Consider the following 18,058-nt stretch of genomic DNA (forward strand, 5'->3'; position numbering starts at 1 on the left):
GGCAGAAAAAAAATGTCCAAAGTGATAGATACCCTAAACACTCTGATTTGATCATTACAACACTGTATGCATGTATCAAAATACCACTGTACCCCGTAAATATGTACAAATATGTATGAGTTTTTTTAAATTTTTTAACAAAAGATGCATCTACCAAAAGCATCCCTCACTACTCTAGTCAGATTCAGAGAACCCTCTTAGACCACACTTGAGTTATTGTCATGGAATATCTTTTAAAAATGGCTGGAAATGAAGATAGTCTCTTGAAAGAACACCTTTTCCTACCTATTTCAGTATTGTAGTCAAATCTTGAAATACAATTTTTTTTTTTTTTTTTTTTTGAGACGAAGTCTCACTCTGTCATCCAGGCTGGAGTACAATGGCATGGTCTTGGCTCACTGCAACCTCCGCCTCCCGGCTTCAAGCGATTCTGCTGCCTCAGCCTCCCCAGTTGCTGGGATCACGTAGCGCCTGCCAGCACGCCTGGCTAATTTTTGTAATTTTAGTAAAGACGGGGTTTCACCATGTTGACCAGGCTGGTCTCAAACTGCTGACCTTGTGATCCACCCGCCTCTGCCTCCTAAAGTGCTGGGATTACAGGCATGAGCCCGGCCGAAATACAACTTAATTTAAATACTTATTTTCTTATTAGAAGGCTGCCTCTCAATGGCACCTACTGCTACATTTACATAGTAACCCAAAACTGCAATTGCTTGGCAGGGAGAGAATCACAGTGCTGGATATTATTTATACTTTTTCTTCCAAAACGATTTGAGGAAATTCTGTGCTGGCCATTGTTTACATCATATTAGGAGATCTAAATGTCACTTTATTTTCCCATATCCTCGATTTCCTCACTTTTTAAAATGTCATATGTTTTTGTAAGTTTTCTTAAATCCTTTGGAAATGTGATGACGGTGAAAAATCCTTGAAGGCTTCTATACACCTGCTGGCATGGAATATTTTGCAACCCCTTTCTTCCCTACAAAGAGAAGAGACAACTAAATACTGTTTGATCTACATCTGCAAGAGCCTAGCCATTCAGTATTAAAAAGTGATGGCCCTGGTTAACGGCACCACACCTGGAGACCTATGCCCTTTCCTTCACACTCCCTACTTCTGCATTTCTTCCCTCCTGAACATCTGTCAAGTGGACCATATGAAATTGCCAGTATTCGACTGTTTTTTATCTTAAAAGGTGACAATTCTATATAATTCAACCTAAATTAATGTCTCAAGAACATAACCTTTGTTTCTATTATTGTGACCTTACTTTTAACCATCCTAGAGCTCTTTAACCTGTTCACACTGGATTTCAAGGATCTTAAGTTGTTCTACTACATAATCCCTATCATACTTCAGAAACATTTTAGTTTACATCAAATACACTTAATCCCCCTTATATTTCATCTCTTCCTTTCTCAAAAATAGTAATAAATAACCTCAAGCCATTAAAGTGTGATGTCCTTAAATGAGGAGCAACAACCTTCAGCATGGAGTGTATTCATACTTTATAATTCAATTAGATAATAGAATTTGTTTATTTTCTTTGGTCATATAAACCAGATATAAACAACAACTAATCTCAAAAGAGTCAATGATACCCAAAGCCTAGTTAGAGAAGGTAAGAGAAAGGGGAAAAAATAATGATGTGGTTAGGAGAAGATTGGATAGAATTGTAGAAAATATTGAAGGCAGCTTTTACCTGCTTTAAGGAACAGAATTTTTCCAGTTCCCCCTAAAATGGCTGAGTGCTGCACCGTGTCATCACGCCATTCCAACCAAACAACTGGAATAAAAAATGCAATTATACACACATATATATATGTATAATCTATACACACATAAGTATATATTTATAATATATGCATTAATATATAAACAGAACAATCCATAATTAATTAAAAGAGATGACCATCATGGATAAATCTCAATATTGTGTGAAAAAAAGCTGGTTATAGAAGAATAAATGTTATGCTACTACTGTATTTATATAAAGTTTTTAAATGTACCAAATTATATTCTATACTATATATGGATATATACATATGTAGTAACACTGTAATTGTAAAGGAATGGTGTGCTAAATTTAAAATGGTGATTACCCTTGGTATGAAGAGGAGAATGGCATTTGAATGAGTTTCCCATGGGCTTTGTTTACATTTGCAAGTTTCACTTAAGCTAGGCTGAGTATATTATTATTGTAGTCTCTATATTGTTCTCTTTGCCTGAAATACTATGAGCATTATTTTAAACTAGAAAAAAAAAAAAAAGTACCTGTTAGGAAAAGTACTGCAGTAAGTAAGTATGCCCAGGTAACTGATCAAAGGGCTGGAGGCAAAAGAGAATGATTCAAATATGACTAAGTTTCCCAGCTTTTGGTAACTGGAAAGATGAACTGAAATAAAGGATCTTAAAAGGGCATGAGTAAGTGGTGGGCCATTATGAGTTTGGTCTTAGATGTGCTGAGTTGGAGGTGCTAGCAGGACTTGCATGAGATGGATAGCCAACAGACTGTCGTCAAATTGAGTCTAGAGCCACAGAGAAGCAAGGGCAGTCTTGGATTTGGGGACTCTTACCATCTTCACAGGGCTTTGTCCATTGGTCTTCAAACATAGCTATGTTTGAAGGATAAACATTCCTTCCTATCTTTAAAAATCCTCCATGTGACTGTGGTTGTCCCTAGCTACTATCTTTTTTCTTTCCTCCCTTTCCTTGTCCAAAGTCTCAGTAACTTGCTGTCTTCCTACTGCCTTCCTAATATAATTCTACACCCAATTTCAGCATTTGACACTGTAAACATTTCCTCCTTAACACTGTCCCCTCCCTTGAACATTATCAGCTTTCTGGTTTTCTCTCAAATACATATTTCTCTGTATCTTTACAGTGCAGTCCCATAAAAAGCTACCTGTGGTGATGGAAATATTCTATGTGTGCACTGCCTATTACCATAGCCACTGACCACATGTGACCATTAGGAACTTGGAAATGTGGCTAGTGTGACTGAAGAAATGAAGGTTTTTTTTATTTTAATTAAAGTTAAATGTGAATGGCCACATGTGGCTAGTAGCTATCAGACAATGCCGCTTTAGGGTTTCTTTTCAGTTTTTGGTTCCCCGAGCTGTTCTTCAGAAGCTGGAAACACAGCATTCTGCAATGTCAGCCCTCATCTCCAAACTCACTCCCAAATCTCTAGTTATCTCCTGTCACCTGAGTTCTTGTTCTATATCCTTTTTTTTTTTTTTAAAGACAAAATTTCACTCTTGTCGCCCAGGCTGGAGTGCACTGGCATGATCTCAGCTCACTGCAACCTCCACCTCCCGGGTTCAAGCTATTCTCCTGCCTCAGCCTCCGGAGTAGCTGGGACCACAGGCGCATGCCAGCATGCCCAGCTAATTTTTTTTGCATTTTTAGTAGAGACGGGGTTTCATTATGTTGCCCAGGCTGGTCTCAAACTCCTGACTGCAAATGATCCACCCGCCTCGGCCTCCCAAAGTGCTGGGATTACAGGTGTGAGCCACCGCACCAGGCCTTGTTCTGTATCTTTAAGCACTGTGAATTCCTCTTCGATGTCTCACTTTCACCTTAAACTCAGAATGTTCAAACCTAAACTCATAACTTTCTCTACACAACCAGCTCCTCCTCCCCTCCGATGCTTCTGTCTGTGACAGTGAGGCCATCATTCTCTCAGAAGCCCATATGGGAAATTACCTTTGACACATCTCCTCCCTTCCCTCTCCCATAGGCAGCCACTTACCAGGTGCTGGCTGCCAAGTTTTCCTGCAGACACTCTCAGCTACCTGTTCATTGAAATCACATTTATTGAATCCTGCTCTGCAAGATGCTGCATGGTCCCTGTCCTCAAGGAGTCGATATCCAGTTAAGAAACAAAATATAGGGCTGGGCGCGGTGGCTCACACCTGTAATTCCAGCACTTTGGGAGGCCGAGGCGGGTGGATTGGGAGGCCGAGGCAGGTGGATCACGAGGTCAGGAGATGGAGACCGTATTGGCTAACACGGTGAAACCACGTCTCTACTAAAAATACAAAAAAAATTAGCCGTGCATGGTGGCAGGTGCCTGTAGTCCCAGCTACTCAGGAGGCTGAGGCAGGAGAATGGCATGAACCTGGGAGCCAGAGCTTACAGTGAGCCGAGATCGTGTCACTGCATTCCAGCCTGGGCGACAGAGCAAGACTCCATCTCAAAAAAAAAAAAAAAAGAAAATATAGGCCAGGCACAGTGATGCATGCCTCGCAGCACTTTGGGAGGCCAAGGCAGGAGGTACACTTGAGTCCAGGAGTTCAAGGCTAGCCTAGGCAACATACTGAGACCTCAACTCTGCAAAAAAAATTTTTTTAATTAGCCAGGCATGGGGGTGCATGCCTGCAGTCCTAGCTACTTGGGAGGCTGCGATGGGAGGATTCCTTGAGCTCAGGAGGTCAAGGCTGCAGTGAGCCATGATTGTACCACTGCCCTCCATCCTGGGCCACAGAGCAAGAAGCAAAATATAAACATACACAAATTCAAATAATAGAGAAGAGAAATAACAGAGCCTACAATACATCAGATGCTTTGCCAAAGAACTGCCTTCTGAATTCAGAAATCACTGGGGGGTCAGTCAGCTCCTTCTGGAAGGGATCAAAGCATGCTTTGCCCTGGCCCACTTCTGCTGCCTTAGACAGGCCTCCAGACTTTCCTGCTCCTTTCTGTTCTATATCTACCATCAAATTAATCTTCCTTAACCTGGCTCAAAAAACCTGAGTGATTCAAATGATCTAATGCATATCAGGTCATCTCTCCCAACTCCTTACTGTCCTGCAGTCACTCTAACCACAGAGTTTCCTGGCCCTCTGCCACCAGGATTTTCCTTCTCCCCTCCCCATGCTTCAGTTCAAGTCTTAACCTCTTTCCATAAGGCCACTGCTGGCCAGGTGTGGTGGCTCACACCTATAATCTCAACACTTTGGAATTCAAGACCAGCGTTAGCATCATGGCAAAACCCCATCTCTACAAAAAATACAAAAATTAACTGGGCATAGTGGTGTGCACCTGTAGTCCCAGCTACTCTGGAGGTTAAGGCAGGAGGATCAACTGAGCCCAGGGAGGTCAAGGATGCAGTGAGCTGTGATTGTGCCACTGCACCCCAGCCTTGGTGACAGAGACCGTGTCTCAAAAATAAAAATTTAAAAAGCCACTGCTTCCAGCTATTGGTCATTCCCTCATCTCTAACTTTCCATTAACCTTAGAGTATACCCCTTAATATTACTCTTAATTCATGATTTAGTATTGTCACCACGATTTAAATGATAAGCACTTTGTGCACAAGCATTATCTTACTCTTTTTCTACGGTTCTTAAGCAGTGATTTCCAAGGAAGGAGAGGTATCATTTGAAAATAAAACAGCTCTTTGTCCCATAGGGATGTTTTTAAAAGCTATGACACTTAACTTATTGGAATTTCAAATATTAAAGGAAAATGTGAGACTTTTATTCTTTATCAAAAGAGGCATGTTGTGTAATGAAAGAGTAAGGAGACAATTTTTCAGTGTTGAGCAAATAGAAGATAATTAATAGATATCTGTTGAACAATACATTGATTTCAACAAGCCATGAATTTGGATTTTTTTAGGATTAAACGTTCAGACTTCTTATTTTAATGGAGAAACTGTTAGTAATATGACCTGCTGATTGTAAAGGGGCCACAAAACTGGTACTCACCAGCTGAACCAACTATCAAAAACATAAGGATATGTTTGAATGTTTTTGTTATGAACCATTTGATATATAAAATGTGCACAATGTATACATAAATTATAAAACAATAATAGACGGTGAAGTCACCTAATTTAAGATTTCTGGAACTGATTAACATCTGTAATTTTTTTATTTTTTTTATTTTTTTTGAGACGGAGTTTCACTCTTGTTGCCCAGGCCAGAGTGCAATGGTGCAATCTTGGCTCACCACAACCTCCGCCTCCCGGGTTCAAGCGATTCTCCTGCCTCAGCCTCCCGAGTAGGTGGGATTACAGGCATGCGCCACCACACCCGACTAATTTTGTAGTTTTAGTAGAGATGGGGTTTCTCCATTTTGGTTAGGCTGGTTTCAAACTCCCGACCTCAGGTGATCTGCCCACCTCGGCCTCCAAAGTGCTGGGATTACAGGTGTGAGCCACCACGCCTGGCCAACACCCATAATTTAAAGGTTCTGTTATCTTTAACAGCAAATGACTTTATTTTTGCTCTAATTACATATATTTCACTGAGTTATTTTCTTAGTCTAGTATATTAAAACTGTGGCATTTCTTGGCCAGGCGCGGTGGCTCACGCCTGTAATCTCAGCACTTTGGAAGGCTGAGGTGGGTGAATCACCTGATGTCAGGGGTTCAAGACCAGCCTTACCAACGTGGTGAAACCCTGTCTCTACTGAAAATACAAAACTGAGCCAGGTGTGGTGGTGTGCGCCTGTAATCTCAGCTACTCAGGAGGCTGAGGCAGGAGAATCGCTTGAACCCGGGAGGTGGAGGTTGCAGTGAGCCAAGATCACCCCATTGCACTCCAGCCTGGGCAACAAGAGTGAAACTCCGTCTCAAAAAAAAAAAAAAAGCATTTCTTTAAATTCTATAGTCAATATTGCTGTCTTACTCATTGCATTGGAATTATTATGTTTCTAGCATGCTTGCTAACTCATGAGTTTGTACTTTTTTACTCTATTTTGAACATTCTGATTTCACATTACTGAGATAATCTTTCTTTCTTTCTTTTTTTTTTTTTTTTTTGAGACAAGGTCTCACTCTGTCGCCCAGGCTAGAGTGCAGTGGTGCCATCTTGGCTCACTGCAACCTCCACCTCCTAAGCTCAAGCGATCCTCCTTCTTCAGCCCCCCAAGTAGCTGGGACTACAAGCATGAGCCACCACATCCGGCTAATTTTTGTATTTTTTGTAGAGATGGGGTTTCACCACATTGTTGCTCAGGCTGGTCTCGAACTCCTGAGCTCAAGCAATCCACCTGCCTCAGCCTCCCAAAGTGTTAGGATTACAGACATAAGCCACTGAGCCCAGCCTACCATGAGATAATCTTTGTACTTCATATTTCCTCCACACTGAATTGAATAAGCCACTTATCTGCTTATGTCCCTAGTCTACTCAAGTCATTTCATTCCTTCTTTGTATTGACTGACCCTCCCTCTAGTTTTGTATAACAAGCTTACTGCATGTTACTTCTTGCAAATCACTGACATACAAAAATGAACAAAGTTGGTCCTAATATTGATGCCTGGAGCTTTGTAACCCATCCATTCCAAACTATTCCACACTTTGATATCAAAGTCATGTTTAATCTACTTAAGTAGTTCATCCCTCTACCATACTTATCTAACTTCTAGATTAGTTGTTTGTCTGGTATTCTTTTCATGGTATTTGATCCTAAAATACAAGTAATTGGTTCATGGCTTCCCTCAGCTGATACTTGTTATTAGACCCAGAACTTATTTCATATCACCAAGGCAGATAAGATGTGAATCCATGCTGACTCTTTTTAAATTAAATCATAACTTTCTGATATTTCCATTTGCTGATTTCCTACAAAATTTACCAATGTCATCTTCTCTACAGAATTTAATACTTCTGAATCTCATGCTCAAGAGGAAAAGGGATATTTAGGGAATGAACAATAATTTAATGAGGGTTTTACTTATTAAAACTGACATAGACCTAGTCAAAGATAAAGTATTTCAAGTCACTTTTCTCCTTATTGATGAATTTAAACACCTATTAAGAATCAAGAAGTAGGCTAAGCATGGTGGCTCACGTTTATAATCTTAGCACTTTGAGAGGCTAAAATGGGTGGATCATTTGAGTCTAGGAATTTGGGAACAGCCTGGACAACATAGGGAGATGCTGTCTCTACAAAAAATAAAATATTAGCGGGGTGTGGTTGCACCCGTGGTGGCGTGCACCTGTGATCCTAGCTACTCTCAAGGCTGAGGTAGGAGGATTCCTTGAGTCCAGGAGGTTAAGACTGCAGTGAGCCATGATCGAACCACTGCACTCCAGCCTGGTCAACAGAGTAAGACCTTGTCTCAAAAAACAAACCAAAAAAAAAAAAAAAAAAAATCAAGAAGAAACTATTCATATTACAATAGCAAAAATGTATCAGAGTAGTCAAAATTCATAGAACTATATACCTAAATAGGGTGATTTTTACTATATGTAAATTATACCTTATTTTATAAATAGGAGAAAAACGTAAATAGAATCTTCATTTTATGTTTATTTTGTTTTGTTTTGTTTTGTTTGAGACGGCGTCTCACTTTGTCACCCAGGCTGGAGTGAAGTGGCGCCATCTTGGCTCACTGCAACCTCTGCCTCCAGGGTTCAAGTGTTTCTCCTGCCTCAGCCTCCAGAGTAGCTGGGATTACAGGCACCCGCCACCACACCCGGCTAATTTTTGTATTTTTAGTAGAGATGGGGTTTTGCCACGTTGGCCAGGCTGGTCTGGAACTCCTGACCTCAGGTAATCCAGCCACGTTGGCCTCCCAAAGTGCTGAGATTACAGGCATGAGCCACCACACCTAGCCAGAAGCTTCATTTAAAAAAAAAAAAAAAAAAGACTAGTAGAATACGGAAAGTGAGACTGTGTGAGAATAGCATAGGGGATGGTCCAAGCTCCTGTACCTGGGGGGTTTAATATAATTGTGGAAACTTTTTTGAAGAGGAGATGGAAGTATATGAATAAAGGCTTAGAAATGAATATTTTGAAAGAAAGAAATCCATAGATAAACAGTGGAATGGCAAGAAATGCACATGTTAGGCCAGGCACAGTGGCTCACACCTGTGATCCCAGCACTTTGGGAGGCCAAGGTGGGTGGATCACCTGAGGTCAGGAGTTCCAGACCAGCCTGGCCAACATGATGAAACCCTGTCTCTACTAAAAATACAAAAATTAGTCAGGTGTGGTGGTGCATGCCTGTAATCCCAGCTACTTGGGAGGCTGAGGCAGGAGAATCACTTAAACCCAGGAGGCGGAGGTTGCAGTGAGCCAAGATGGCACCACTGCACTCCAGCCTGGACAACAGAGCAACACTCTGTCTCAAAAAAAAAAAAAAAAAAAAAGAGAAAGAAGGAAAGAAAAGAAATGTACACTTTTAAAAGTGTGTTAATGTATGCTAAAAGTAAATGCATAAAAAGGCCAAATGAATAAACCCACAGAGTTCCTCACAAACACATATATTTCTGCAAATATAACAGCAAGATTATAGAAAGAAAAATGGTATATATAAACACACATATATATGTATATATATACATATATCTGTTTTGTACACTTGAAAGCAGGAACCATCAAAAAACTTTGCACCTAGTAGGACTTTAATAAATTATTTGATTAAAGTGATATTTAACTTCTTTAGGCCTGTTATCTCATTATTAGTCAGCTATTCCTAACTTGTTTTTGTCTTACTGTTTTTAATAAACTTTTCATTTTGGAATGCTTTTAGATTTACAAAAAAAGTTACAAAGATAATATAGAATTCCCATATACCTCTAATCCAATTGTTAGATTAGAGCCAATCATTCCAGTTTGCACAGACTGTCCTGGTTTTAGCACTGAGAGTCCCACATCCCAACAAACCCCTCTTCCACACAAACTGGAATGGTTAGTCACCCTACAGTGTTAGTATCTTACCTTACCATGGTACATTTGTCAAAACTAAGAAACCAACAGGATGCATTATTACTAAACTCCAGACTTTATTTGGATTTCATTAGTTTTTCCAGTAACATCCTTTTTCTATTATAGGATCTAATTCAGGATACCACATTCATGTGTTTAGTCGTCATGTCTTAGTGTTCTCTAGCCTGTGACGCTTTCTCAGTCTTTCCTTGTTTCTCATGACTTTAACTCTTTTAAGGAGTACAGTAGCCCACCCTTACCTGTGAGGGCCATTCCAAGACCCCTAGTAGATGCCTGAAATCTCAGCTAGTACCGAACCCAATTGCCATCAATCGGAACATGTTTTTGTTCATGTCTTCCACCCACAAACTTAATGCCTTTTGCATCTTAACTAGCATTTATCACGCACAGTGTCCATAACTTTTGCAATCTGAGGTATGATGGCAAAACTAGCAGGAATTTCTTTTTCCTTCATCATAAGTTCACAGATAGAAGGTTTGTTCTTGTCTTAGATGTCAGCAACCCCAGCATATGATTTTTTTTCTTTTTCTATTGAGTTGAGAAGTTACACCTTTTCATTTAAAGAAGGCACTTTATGGCTTCTCCTTGGCATATCTGAATTGCCAGCATCACTACTCTTGGTGCTTTGGGACCATTATGAGGTCAAATAAGAGTGACTTGAAGGCCCGGCGCAGTGGCTCATGCCTGTAATCCCAGCACTTTGGGAGGCCAAGGTGGGTGGATCACGAGGTCAGGAGATCCAGACCATCCTGGCCAACATGGTGAAACCCCATCGCTACTAAAAATACAAAAAAAAAAAAAAAAAAAAAAAATTAGCTGGGCGTGGAGGCCCGTGCCTGTAATTCCAGCTACTTGGGAGGCTGAGGCAGGAGAATTGCTTGAACCAGGCAATCAGAGGTTGCAGTGAGCAGAGATCTCGCCACTGCACTCCAGCCTGGCAACAGAGCAAGACTCCATCTAAAAAAAAAAAAAAAAAAAAAAAAAAGAGCGACTTGAACACAAGCACTGCGGTACCGTGACAGAATCCATGAGAGGGCTACTGAGTGACTAACAGGTGGGTAGCATTGATAGTGTGGATCTGCTGGACAAAAGGATGATTCACATCTGGGTGAGATGGTGTGGGATGGCCTGAGATTTCATCAAGTTACTGAGAACAGCACACAATTTAAAATGTGTAATTTTTTTATTTCTGGAATTTTCCATTTAATATTTTTTGCCACAATTTGCTGAAGGTAACTAAAACCACAGAAAGTAAAACTGTTGATAAGGAGGTGCTATTGTACTGGTAATGTATTTTGTGGAATGTCCCTCAATTTGTGTTTGATGTTTTTCTGACATGTAGACTGGTCTTGTGGGGCTTGAGGTCCTAATTTTATTTATTTATGTATTTACTCATTCATTCATTCACTTTTAGAACCGAGGTCTTTCTATGTTGCTCAGGCTGGAGTGCAGTGGCTATTCACAGGTGCAAACATAGCAGCTTCAAAACTTCTGACTTCAAGCCATCCTCCCATTTCAGGCTCCTGCATAGCTGGGACTGCAGGTGCGCACCACCTCAACAGACTCTTATTTATTTATTTATTTTTATTTTATTATTTTTTTTTTTTTGAGATGGGGTCTTGCTCTGTTGCCCAGGCTGGAGTGCAGTGGTGTAATCATGGCTCACTGCAGCCTCAACCTCCCAGGCTCAATTGATCCCCCCACATCACCCCCCAAAGTAGCTGGGACTACAGGTACATGCCATCACACCTGGCTAATTTTTGTATTTATTGTAGAGATGAGGTCTTGCCATGTTGCCCAGGCTGTCTGACCTTATTTTTAATACCTGCATAATATTTCATAGTATGTAACTTGGAATATATGACATCCTTGTAACTGAATATTTGCACAGATCCATGATAATTTTTAAGGTTGAATTCCTCTAAGCGGACTTGCTGTGCTGAAGTGAATTCACAATTTTAAGGCTTCTGATATGCACTGCCAAATTGCCCTTCAAAGTGCGTAAATTTACCAGTTTATACACTCACAAACAATTTATAAAAGTACTCATTTCTCCACACACTTAGTTTTCATTTTTATTTTTAATCTTTGCCAATTGGATCATCAAAAATATGGTGCTTTTTTAAGTTTCATTTCTTTGATTACTGGTGAGAGTGAGCATTTTTACACGGTTAGTGCCATTGGTATTATTCTATGAGTTTCTTGTTTATACCCTTTATCCAATTTTCTATTGAGACATTCATCATTTTCTTCTGATTAGAAAGTGCACATTAATGATGTTAAACATTTTCTCTCAATAGGTTTCCAATTTTTTTCCAGATTTTCATTTGTGCTTTAACAATGTCTTGATATTCAGAGGTGTGAACCACTCTCATTTGTTTTCTGCCTTTGGATGTTGTTTTTGTTTTTCGATTTGGTGTTGGTTTGATTTTAATATGGAGCTCAGTTCTGAATCCTGCTTGTTCCCAGGCAGCTCACATGAGTCTTCAGGTCCTGCAGCACAGCAATCTCATCACAGATTGACAGTGCTCTCCTTCCTAGTGACGCAATGCCCCTGAGTCCTCACAGTCCCAAGCTTTAGGAGATAAAAAAGAAACAAAAACAAATTCAAAGGCACACTGCCCTGAAAGCTGCCAAATTCAGGCTGCCATTGACCTCCAAGGAAAGAAATTCCAAAGATAGTAATAACCACAGTAAAAAAAAAAAAAAAAAAAAAAAAAAAAAAAAAAAATATTTTAACACAATTCAGCTCCAAAACCCCAAAACAGTCTGTTTTAAAGGCTTTGGTTCAGTAGAGAATAGGGATTCTCAGCATCCTCTGTGAGTATCCCTGGCATCGAGTCTTTCCCTGCGGCTTCGGCTCTCTCTGAACAGGAAACAGGAGCCTGGACTCAAGTCCTGCTCAGGGAGGCCAGGATTTCTCTTTCCTATTTCCCATTCTCTTTGCCTCCATTTTAGAACTTTTAAGGTCCTGACAATTTCAGAACAGATGTCAGGACTGAAAGTTATTAGAAAGAACCAGAAAGGGTGGGAGGAGGGAGAGCATTAGGAAGAATAGCTAATGGATGCTGGGCTTAATACCTGGGTGATGGGATGATCTGTGCAGCAAACCACCGTGACACACATTTACCTGTGTAACAAACCTATACGTGGACCCCTGAACTTAAAAATTAGAAATCAAAAAAAAAAAATTACTCCTAGGTATTTTATTATAGTGAGACTTGATACCTTGTGGAGAAGTTCCTCCCTCCTTATCTGTTTTTTAAATTTATTTTCAGACAGAGTCTTTTTCTGTTGTCCAAGCTGGAGTGCAGTGACATGATCACAGCTTGCTGCAGCCTTGACTTCCTAGGCTCAAGTGATCCTCCCACTTCTGCCTCCCAAAGTGCTAGGATTACAGGCATAAGCCACTGTACCCGGCTCTTATTCTTTTTATTGAAGACTGTCTTGGGTGGTTGTTGTTGTTGTTGTTTTGAAATTCGCTCTTACATGTACATTTTAGAGCCAGTTGTCAGGCTCCATGAAAAATGTAGAATTTTCTTTAGCATTGTTATTAGATCTATAGATCAATTTTGAAAGAATTCACATCTTCATTATATTGTGTATTTCTAGCCATGAAGATAGGGTATGTCTTAACATATTTAGATTTTCATAATGTCTTGCAAAAAAGTTTCATAATTTTCTGCAAAAAAAAAAAGAGAAAGAACTGGCGGCTCACGCCTGTAATCCCAACACTTTGGGAGGCCGAGGCGGGTGGATCATGAGGTCAGGAGTTCGAGACCAGCCAGGCCAAGATGGCGAAATCCTATCTCTACTAAAAATACAAAAATTAGCCAGGCACGGTGGCAGGCACCTGTTATCCCAGCTACTTGGGAGGCTGAGGCAGGAGAATCGCTTGAACCTAGGAGGCGGAGGTTGCATGAGCTGAGATCACGCCACTGCACTGTAGCCTGGGTGACAGAGCAAGACTCCATCTCAAAATAAAAAGAGAGAGAAAGAACTAGAAACATTAAAAGATTTAAAAAGCCTTATGCCTTCTCTTTCCCCCCACTCCTCTTAATGAAAACATTTAAGACAGCAAAAGCTTTCCATTAAATTTAGGCAAGGAAAAATAAATAAATTAAAAAAACTTGAGGCAAAAAGCGGGCCTAGTTCACAGATGATATGGTTTTTTTAATAATTGACAAAAATTGTATGCATTTATGGTGTACAAAACACGATGTTTTGAAATCTGTATACATTATGGAATGGCTAAATCCAGCTAATTAACATATGCATTACCACACACACTTATTTTGATGTACGTGTGTGTATAATAAGAACACTTAACATCTACTCTCTTGGCAATTTTAAGTATAGAATACATTGTTATTAACTAGTCACCATGTTGCACAACAGATCTCTTGAACTTATTCCTCCTGTTCAACTGAAATTTTGTATTCTTTAACCAACATCTTCCCAATCAACCCCCACCCCCACCCCACTACCAAGTTTCTGGTAACCACCATTCTATTCTGTTTCTAGACTTTTTAAGATTGCACATATAAGTGAAATCGTGCAGCATTTGTTCTTTTGTGCTTAGCTTATTTTATTTAACATAATATCCTCCAGGTTTATCCATGTTTTCACAAATGACTTTTCTTCTTTTTTAAGGCAGAATAGTATTCCAATATGTGTGTATATTTATATACACACATAACAAAATGTGACATATATATCTCTCACACACACATTTTCTTTATCCGTTCATCCACTGATGGACACTTAGGTTGAACTTAGGTTGATTCCAGTCTTGGCTGTTGTTAATAATGTTGCAATGAACATGGAAGTGCAGCTATCTCTTTGACACATTGATTTCATTTCCACTGGATAGATACCCAGAAGTGGAATTGCTGGATCACATGGGTAGTTCTATTTTTAATTTTTTGTAGAACCTCCATACTGTTTTCCACTATGACTGTACTAATTTATATTCCCACCAATAGTATACAAGGGTTCCCTTTTCTCCACATCCTTGCCAACACTTGTTGTCTTTCATCTTTTTGAATAAGTCATTCTGACAGGTGTGAACATAGCTTGCTTTTGTATTATGAATCAAGGGATCTTAGGAAGGTCGCCTTCTCACATTTTCCCCAGAATATCTCCTTTCCACAAACTCACCATAAATGTTTTGTTTCTGAAGTGTCTGACCCAATATCTAGTAGAGTGGGTATGTGTGAGTAACTGCAATAATTCTTGGAAAGAACTGAGATGTATGAACTAGATTTCTGTCCTCAGATCTTCAGAGATACAGATTATCCTCTGGAAACAAACGGTACCCATAGTTTTGCCTGGATTGTGCTTTCCAGTTGAGAAAGGGGGTCTTGATAGAGAAGAGAGCCCATATGGCCTTGATTAAGGTGGGTGCAGATGATGATGGGAGGAGGTGCTGCTGATGCCTTAAACACATGCTTACTCTCTCTATTGGATAATCCAGCTTTGGTCCTGAGGGAGCTACCACACTGATATTCAATGGTATAAAAAATAAACAGGAACGTGGTTTTCACCCCCACCTCCTCACTATTCCCAAAAGTTGGTCTAATTCTAAAACTACAAATCAGAACAACTCAACATTCAGTTAGCAACCCCAGGTCACATCCTTAATTCCAAAAGGCTGCAGCCTAGCCCTGTTCAATGCAGCTGTGTTATGGAAATATTTTCTTTAATACTTGTAAACTGCCTTTTTTCTAGAGTTTCCTTGTTGGTGACCTTATTTTGCCATCCAGTTTCAGTGTAAATGCAGCACGGAAGGGGAGTGGGAGGGAAGTCCTAGCCTGAGCCAAAGCCAGGCTCCAAGCCAGGATACAGATTCGTCTGGGCATGTCTGATGGGCTTGCCGGAGTATCTCAGCATGAGGGGTGTAGGAGGCCCATAGAAAATAACATCCTAAGTCAGTAGGTGTGGAGAGGTGCATCACAGGTATCAGAATCACCAGGAAAACATTAAAAAATGTGTGTACCCTGCAAACTACACTCCTCATTCTGGTCGTATGTGTACATGTGGGAACACTCCAGTGAGGAACCCTGCTTTAGCACCAAAATTGGCCCTAAGAGTTATGCAGATCAGTCTGCACTAGAGGCACTGAGAGCTCAGAGAAAACATTGTGGCTTCTGTGCATAGCAAGCGTTCCCAAGCCACTGGCAGTGTGACCTTGCTACATTGCTGTGAACACCAATAGCTTCAGTGCTTCAGGTACAGTCTGCACCAGGATGCTTACACTAGAAACCATGGACCACTGGGAGTTCAAGAATAGGCTGCAGGGGTCCATGAACTCCGGAAAATTACATCAACTTACTGGGTATATGTTTGTATTTCTGGGAAGAGATTCTATAGGTTTTGTCAGATTCTCAAAAGAGAATGTAATCCTCAAAAGGTTGAGAACTACTGCCCTGGCAACTGCCAAAAACATACTGGGGAGAGCAGATTTTGTAAGATTCTGAGAATGCTATGATGGTGAATCTTGGCCAGAGCCAGAAAAATGTTGCTTTTTCATCTAATGTGACTTATTTTTACCTCGAGGCATCAGTGACCTGGCAAAACATTCGTTATGTGAAATCGCACCCATCTTAGCCATGCTTTAAGCCCACTTTAAATGCTTCCACCTCCTCCCCAACCCAAATCATTGCTTCCTTGCCTTAACCTTGTGTATCTCCTTTGTAATAACACTTTTTACCTAGTATGAGTACATATATCATATCTCTTCTACAAACTATAACTTTTTTTTTTTTTGAGACAGGGTTTTACTCTGTCACTCAGCTGGAGTACAATGGCATGACCGTGACTCACTGCAGCCTCGAACTCCTGGGCTCCAGCAATCCTCCTGCCTCAGCGTCCTAAGTAGCTGGGACTACAGGCATGTGCCATCATGCCTAGCTAATTTTATTTTATTTGTAGAAACAGCGTTTCACTATGTTGCCCAGGCTGGTGTCAAACTCCTGAACTCAAGCAGTTTTCCCATCTCAGCCTCCCAAAGTACTGGGATTACAGATAGGAGCCACCACGCCTGGCCAAAGTATCACCTTTAAGAGTAGGAATTATGTTTTATCCATCTTCTTTCTATCTTACAGTGTCTAGCATAGCACATTTACTTAGTTATCATTGGATGAGGAATGAAAAAGTCATAAATCCATCCATCTGCCAGACCTTTTTACTCTCTCTACTAAAAACAACTAATCTTATTTATTTATTTTTATTTTTTATTTTATTATTTTTTTTTTTAGACAGGGTCTCACTCTGTCGCCCAGATCTCAGCTCACTGCAACTTCTGCCTCCCAGTTCAAGCAATTCTCCTGCCTCAGCCTCCTGAGTAGCTGGGACTACAGGTGTGTGCCACCATGCCTAGCTAATTTTTTTATTTTTTTTGTATTTTTAGTAGAGAGAGTTTTGCAATGTTGCCCAGGCTCGTCTCGAACCTCTGAGCTCAGACAATCCACCCACCTCAGTCTCCCAAAGTGCTAGGATTATAGGCATGAGCTACTGCGCCTGGCATAAAAACAACAAATCTTATTTCCTTGTAAATTATGTATTTTAAATATATTCCTTATAACCTCCATTGTCCTAGTCCATTTATTTACTTATTTGCACATCATCCAATGTTTGCCTGCCTTATCTGTTTACTCAGTTGCACACTGCTTGGAGGAACAGGATCCCATATAACCCAAACTATGGAAACCTACATGCCTCTTGGGAAGAATGCACAGGGTTAACCAACATGTCCGATATCCTGCAGTATGTGCCTCACAGTACAGACACACCACGAGGAAATGTTTCATAAAACACAGACAGAACAGAGGCTGGTAGGAACGAAAAAAAAAAAAAACTACTAATGTAGCAATTAAGCAAAAGAGGCAAATCATCAGGTTATGGAATTGGTTTGCAGATAAGCCAAATGAAGAGAAGCCTGAACCTGTCTGAAGGAGAGGGCCGATAAGGCAGCCCAGCCTCAGGGGGTAGAGCTCAGCAATAGTTCAGAGCTTTGGAATTGGCCCCGTGCAGGTTTTGCAGGAGCTGCCAGGTTTTTTCTAACCCTATTACCATATTTGGTTTGTTCCATATTTGTGTCAGGTTTTTCCTGTGTTCAAAAAGACCTGACTGCAGCTATTACACGTAAAATGTTAAGAAAATCATTTTATGTACTCTGTTTTCAAAGTAGAACACAGAGTATTTTTAAACTGATCCGAGCACATTCCTGATTATCAAAGCAGCAGAGGCACAAAGATAGGGTGGCTTTCTTCTCTTTTTCTCCTTTTCTTCACAGTTTACTATTAACTATATCCACTCACATGTCAACACACCCTTAGTTCTGTACAATCAGTGTCTCCAAAGGTCA

Source organism: Symphalangus syndactylus, chromosome 8, assembly GCF_028878055.3.
Source record: "Symphalangus syndactylus isolate Jambi chromosome 8, NHGRI_mSymSyn1-v2.1_pri, whole genome shotgun sequence".
Taxonomy (NCBI): domain Eukaryota; kingdom Metazoa; phylum Chordata; class Mammalia; order Primates; family Hylobatidae; genus Symphalangus; species Symphalangus syndactylus.